Below are 7,519 nucleotides of genomic sequence, written 5' to 3'. Positions count from 1 at the left end.
GATCCTTTCCCGGGGGCCTCGGGTCACCTCGCACTGCTAGGTTGCCCCCAGCAGTTGCAGGATCGCCCCCACGATTTCAAACGGGAGTCAGAAGAGCTGCTCTGGGCTGGATGCTGCGGGGCAGAGAGACCCGGGTCTGACTAGGGCTCCCCCCTCCCCTTCCTCTCCCACTTGCAGCCTCCAGTATTTCGGGCAGTGTTTCCCAACCTTTTCCAGCCCAAGGTACACCTACATTAACAACGTTTTTCCCCGGCACACCGGTTAAGGCATTCCCCCTCCTCGTACCTATTGTAGCTCATTGCCATGGCAAAACTCGGCGGCGCACCTGTTCATTTCTGACTGCACGCTCTTGTGCCACGGCACGCTGGTTGGGAAGCACTGATGCCCCTGGTCTGGGAAGTCTGGAGTCGAGGCTGCACTCCCCTGCTCCAGAGCTACTGATGCCCCTTTGCTCCAAGACTTTGTGCAGTCGCTCTGGGCAGCTGGTTAAACTCTCAGCTTCTACCACATCTGGTGGCAACCAGGTTCCAGCCGTTAATGACACCTGGTATAAAAGTGTGAAAAGAAGCTCCTTTGGTTAGCTTTAAACTTGCTACCTGCTAGTTTCATTTGGCAACCCCTAGTTCTTGGTTTCTGTGAGAGAGTAAATCATAAATCCCCATCTGCTTTCTCTTCACCATCTAGTATTGTATAAACCCTTATCACACCCTGCCCCTCAAGCATCTCTTTTTCTAAACTAACAGGTCTAGCTTCTTCATTCTCTCCTCGTAGGGCAGCCCTTCCCTACCACTGATCATCCTTGTTGCCCTTCTGCACCTTCTCTAGTTCTTCTCTATCCCTTTTTAAGGTGTAGGGACCAGAGCTGGGTACAGTACTCAAGGTGTGGATGCACCATGGATTTATAAAGGGTCATGATGATACTTTCTGTTTGGTTTACAATTCCCTTAATTATCCCTAACATTTTGTTTACCTCTTTGCCAGCTGCTGAGCACTGTGTCCATAATGTCAAACTCATTCTGTCCTGCTGTGGGCTTTGCAACAGAAGAACAGCTCTGTTTTCTGTCATCAAAAAGTGCCAGCTCTTAGTTTTCACTCTTTTCAAGGGGTGCTTTGAATCTATTGAAGGCTGCCTGAAGTCTAGTGAGGGGTGCCTTGAGTCTGTCAACGGGTGGCTCAAGTCTGAAAAGGTTGAGAAGTGCTCTAATATCTTGGAGGCTTGCCAGACAGGGCCTGATCCACACTAAGGGCTGTATATTATTCTGTTTATTACACATGGTTACAGGTAGTCCATCTGCATTGATTTCGGGGGAGTTCCCATCCAACACAGTTGTTAAAACTAAGGGGTAGACTTGACTTTTGTCACACCACAATTGGTTGTAATCCACGCACGAGGCCTGATGCACAGTAGCAGTAGGTGATGGTGACATCTGCTCTGTCTAACTAGAGCCACCTGAGTCTGATGCTCTTACTCCAAACCTCACTTGCTCCCTTAACCTAGTGCAAACAGAGTGTGACATACTAACTTTCTCATCTGTAGTATGCACATGGGTTTACACATGCATTGTACCAATGTAAACATCTGCATAAGGTTGAGAACAGCAGAAAATCAGGTCTGTTGATCTTGGATGAGAGTGTAAACACCCAGGCTTGCTCGTCTCTGTGTGCATTTCCACTGTTCAGTTATCACTTGTGCAGTGTGGTGCACATCAGTTGGTAGCAGTCATCTGTAAGTGTGTGTGGGGGGCATATCTGTCAGCAGTAGGACACTGCCTTTGTAACAATGGAAGTTCTGAGATCCTGCAGATTGAAAAGGCATATTGCAAATGTAAAATATTACTGTTCTTCTTGCTTTCCCTTCTATGCAGCTGTCCTTAAAAAGAAAAAGAAGTCCATCCTAAGGAAAAGGCATAACAAAACTAGATACCCTTATTGTTCAACTGTAGCACATGGAGGTCCAGCTAAGGCATACCTATCCTGAGAGACAGTCCCTGCCCCAGTCTCATTTCCCTCTTTCAGGGTGTGAAACAAAAGGTAGAAAGGGGAAAAATATATAAGTGACTTGCCCAAAATCACACAGTAGGTCAATGGCACCGCTAGATTAGAAGACGGGTCCCTGGACTCTAAATCCAGTATCTATCTCTGGGCCCCACTACCTCGCCAAAACTCTGGTGGACACATTTCAAGAGTGAGAGACTAGTCTCTAAAAGGAGGAGCTACTAATGGGAATTCTGGCATAGACTTGAATATAGTGGCACAAATAGCATCACTATCAGCAAACTTCCAGCTTCCTCTCAGAGCACTTAGGAACATAGTCAGGATTTGCTTTACACTAGAAACAAAGATTCTACTCCTGTGACATTTACCTCTGGGCATAGCTCTCATTAGCCAGAGCAGGTTCTCAGATATTGGGGTTTAAGAGCACTTTAGTACTCTGCCACAGAGAGATTCCAGGTAACACTTTTGTCTGTTAGTGGTAGGCTATTTATATCCTGTGGTGTGGCTGTGGGTGTGCACAGTGCAATTGCTACTGGAATCCATTTTTCTTATGTAGGTAATATGTGATTAGATGCTACAGTAGAGGAAAACCTTTATATTGCCAGGGGGAGAAGATTCTTTACATGCAAGCTGCTGTGTGCTTATACATGCACATGTGTATGAACTTGGTGCTGTATCTTTCTAAGGAGGATTTTTTTTTCATTTTCTTCTAGTGGTAAGGGTGAGGGCACAGATACATCTATTGCAGTGTTTCTCAACCTGTGGGTCACAAGAATATTTGAAAGGGTAGCAAACAGTCACGTAAAAACTTGGGAAAGCACGGGTTTCCCCTTGCAGGCTGGCAACCTTCCAGCCTGCAAGTAGCTGCTTGGGGCAGTTGGAGGCAGGAGGCACCATGTGTGCCTGCGTGCGCACATGGACATGGCAGGCATGCAGCCAGGCAGAGTGGTGGGAGCAGACCCAGCAGCTGGATGCAGGTAAGTCTATGGGGAGCCGGGCTTGGGGGCTGGGGTGTGTGTGACGGGTGTATGGAGGGGAATGTGGGGGGCAGGTGCCTGCTGGCACTGAAGAAAGGTGTCTAGGTGCTGAGGCTGCAGCAGGGCAGGAGGGGTGGGTGGAGGTGCCTGCCCCCTTCAGTGGGGCAAGGGGGTGGTGGGGCCCTTCAGGGGTGCATGGGAGCTGTGTGGCCAGGCCGGTGGTACTGGGGCTGGTGCCCATGCTTGCAGGGGTGAGGAGGCTGGCAGATGCTGCCCAGGGGTGGGCTGTGGCCAGGCTGCCTGGCATGGCTGCAGGAGCCCCAGTCCAGGGTTGGGACTGCCACAGGCCTCCCCTCCCCATCCTCACAGACCACACTGGGGCTAGACTTGCTCCACCAAGCTAGACTTGCTCATTGCCTGCATGAGCCAGAGCTGCTGCAGCCGCCATGCTCTGGCCTGCTCTGGATTGGGGCAGCTGGAGGCCCCCTCTGGCAGGGGAGGGGCAGGCAGACTGTGGGTCAGGAGTGGGCAGGCAGACTGTGGGTCGGGAATGAGGGGCACCAGCAAGGACAGGGAGCTGTGGGTCGGTAGGGGCACCAGCAGGGCTGGGGGGGTGGCTTGGGAGTAAGGGACACTGGCAGGGCCAGGGAGCTGTGGGTCAGGGACAAGGGACACTGGCAGGCTCAGGGTGCTGCAAGTTGGGAGTGAGGGACACTGGCAGGGTCAGGGGTCTGCGAGTCAGGAGTGACGGGCACTGGCAATGTGCACTTGGGTAATGGAGGATCAGATGTTGATATTGCTGTTAATGTTTTCCTCTTGATGTTGATTTCTGTCTTCAAAAATAGGACTGTTGAGCTGCTTTCACTTACAGTGTAAGAAGTCTTTTGGGGCCAAAATACTTGTGTGTTTTCTACTTAAACTATTTACTGGGTCAGGACTGGCCATTGATATTTACTAATGGGTCCTGGTCCAAAAAAGGTTGAAAACCACTGATCTATTGCAGCACTTCATAATGTAGTGTGATCTTGCACAGAAAGGATATGTGAGTTTTTTTAGGGTAAATATAATGACCTAAGGCCCTTTTCTCTTTTTTGAACTTACTCCAGGCCTAGAACTATGACTAAGATCAAATCCAAGTTGGCTGCCTGACAGTACAGTTTGCTGCCATGAGGCTGACCTTATGTGACTCTTAGTTTCTCTATTGTCATTTATTTATTTATCTGTACTTCTAGCCCTATATAAAGGCCTTAAGGGAAGGAGAGGGTCTGTCCTAAGTGAACAAACCCATGAGGGGATGGGTCCTTTCCTGAAAAGCTTACAGCCTAATTTTAAGAAAAGATGCAGCAAACTTGAACAGCCAAGGAAGGATGAACAACCAAAAAGCAAGGAAAGCAAGAACATATTTCTAATACAAGTGACTGGCAAACTGAAGAAGAAAATGAAATGCTTTGTTCTTTCCCACTGATACTGATGATAACTTTGCAGTTGACAGAGGAGTTGGCTTGGACCCAAAGGCCTCATGGTCACCGTGAGAGAAGTTACACCTGTGTAACTAAACTTAAAAATCAGACTACCTGAACTCAAGGCAAATCCAACCTGATTATCTTTTCCTTTCACTTATACTTGAAACTATTGTGAGAGAAGATTTGACTGAAGTTAGGTATCAAGTTCATGGTCCTTACATCTGTTAAGAGCCCACTAGATGGGGATATTCTGCATCCTAGTGACAAGCTGCAATGGGTTAAAGTCGCAAATAACAAAGTTGCAAACATAGGAGGCATTGTGATTAGTTTTGTTGCAGTACAACATACTCAGTTTGACTTTCTGCCACAAACGTAAATATTTTACATGCAGCACTCTTCTATATGAGTTCCTTTCCCATCAGTATATAGCTGTGCTTTCTTAGGGCTTCATTTACACTAGTCTACACGCCCATGTAGACAAGCTGTGAATTTAAACTGGTGTTTGTGTTACATCAGTATAACTCCCTGCTTAGACATTCCTGTTCTGTCTCTACTGTTTGTCACTCCTTCACTTGAATAATGAATATTGCCCAAACTGCTTAGTTTAACCTCAGCTTTCTCAAACTTGCTATGGTTGCCTCTCTGTCTTTGTCCCAACTGATCCTCTTGTGGACAAAATAAGCCACTGTTAGTATATTGAAGAGGCACTGTCCTCTTGAGTTTGAGTCAAAATATAATTTGTTTTTACAATAAACGAGAATCTGGAAACTGAGAGGAGTGTGTTCCTCCGTAGGCCTGATTTCTTGTTAGAGACCAGTTACCTGTGGTGTGAATTGTTCTTGTACTAAAAGGAATGATGGATGTTAGTTCCCCTTCATCAGTACTCCCCCTACAAGTGACTTATGTACCAGACCTCAGGCAGGTTCTGTAGCACCTCCATAGTAGATCCTGGCTTGTGGTGGTCCAGGGAATGAAGTGGCAGTGGGGTGCAGACATCCACAAGGAGATGAGGTGGAATATAGCTCAGGAAAAAGTAGATATTCTCTCTATAAAACCCTGTGGAGGCCTTGGCAACAGGGGTGCAACTTAGTGGATCACTGCAGGGGACAGACACAAGCCTACACCAGGTTCTGTGCTAGCCCATGAGTAGGGGAAGTGAAACTTTCATCGCTACACTGCTGCAGGTGCCAGCACAGACTGGAAGAGAAACTGCCCTAGTATACTTGAAAGAACAAGGAAAACAATTAGGTTTATAATGGGCAGGCATTCTTCTGCCATGCTTGAAATCCAGATTGATATTCTGAAGTAGAGCTAACATTAGTGATTTTCGCTGTACAAGCTGAGAGTGCAAACAGTATTATAAAGTTGCAAGTAGCATGGATTTTTCTCTCTTTTTTTAAAAGTCTGATGTTGGCAACATAGGTACCTATTTACAGGGTGATTGTGTCACTGACTGAACTCTTGAGAAGACAAGTTGAAGAATGACTTGTATTAATACAGTGCCTATAGCAACTAGGATCATTCTGCAGCTTTATGTTTGTGCTATTTCTTTCCTCTCCCTGGGTGCAAGGCACCATGGATATTAATACTGAAATGCCTCTTGTTTGCAGCCCCCTCAGCTCCCGGTGACTTCACAGTTTGTTTCTGACCTGTATATATGCTTCAGCTCTGTATGTCGTGTAACTAGCAAATTTTGATCAGTGAAGAGCTGTATCTAGAGCTGGTGGGACTGTTTATCTATTGATAGTTTAGTTTTAGCAGGCTCTGGGCCAAGCTCCCAGAAAAACTCTCAGAATCAGACTTCAGTTCCTGTTCAGCAGCAAGGATGACACTGAAATGCAAGGAAATCATATTTGAAGACTGTAAGTAGTGTTGATGCTTTCCCAAAATGGTAGGTTGGCAGCTTGTTTCAGTTGAGCGTGGTTCATCAGCAGGGATCCAGGTTTTCTGTTTCCCATGGAAAAATGGAGAAAAACATGGATTTCCCTTTTTACCTGAGAAAAATGTGGATTTCTCATTTTAATGGAGAAACGTGGATTTTGTGCTTTTGCGAAGAGCTCAGCAGACTGGCAGAGTTTCGGCCTGTTAAGGGGCTGGGGGGAGCGGGAAGAGAGTAGTCAGGGAGGAGGTGCCATGTGCATGGCAGGGCAGAGTGGAGCTGGGCAGGGAAGCTCCTTGCCACTGCGAGCCCCAAATTGCCCTGGCAAAACATCCTCTGCCTGCCCAGCAGCAGCAAGGACAGTGGTGTGGGGTTGTGCCCCTTGCTGTTGTGGGAGAGGCAGGGGGCACATTGCCAGGGCAGTGCAGACCTCACAGTGGCAAGGAGCGTCCTCACTCAGCCCTACTCTGCTCTGTCGGATCCCATCCTTTGGGCTGCGGAGACCCTGGAGGGAGAGAAGCAGGGTGGGGAGGCGGAGCCCAAGGCCACATCGGGCAACCTGCACCTGCCCCCATCCCATGGGCAGATTGGGGGGTATGGGTCCCTCTGCTGCCCTGGGAGTGTGCACAGCAGTGGGAAGCCATCCCTGCCCCCTGAGCCTGCAGCAGCCAGCCCACACCTGACCCCCCATGGGCTCTACTCTGGCTATGCTGCTTGCAGGGGAGGGGCAGCTGAGCTCTGTGCTCCACTCTGCTGCAGCAGCTGCCACCTCCCATGGGCAGCAGCTGGGACTCGGGCACTGCTGTGGAGGACAGGGGGCTGTGGACCTGGATCCCTGGCCCCATAACCCTGGCAGCTGGTGGGGGGGAGAGTGAGGGGCCCCATCAAGGTTGGGGGGGGATTGGGGGTGGAGTGAGGGGCATCAGCATGGCTGGGGGCTGTGAGGTGGGGGCGAGGGAGTGAGAGGCACCAGCAGGGTGGGAGGCTGTGGCTTTGGAGTGAGACGCCTGGACCTGCATTCTGTGAGCTAAGGGGTCATGGGGAGCTCTGATTTTTTCCATGATAAACCCAAAATCAAATACTAAAATGTAAAGGTATTTAGAATTTATTTTATTATAGTGATTGAGGCACTGGTAGCCAAATATACATGTATATTTAGCTTTCACTTCATTATTTTTCTACCTTAGAAGAATCACTCATTTTTT

Source organism: Gavialis gangeticus, unplaced genomic scaffold (assembly GCF_001723915.1).
Source record: "Gavialis gangeticus isolate Ggan-Ray unplaced genomic scaffold, GavGan_comp1, whole genome shotgun sequence".
Classification (NCBI taxonomy): domain Eukaryota; kingdom Metazoa; phylum Chordata; order Crocodylia; family Gavialidae; genus Gavialis; species Gavialis gangeticus.
Note: the sequence above shows the minus strand (reverse complement) of the source record.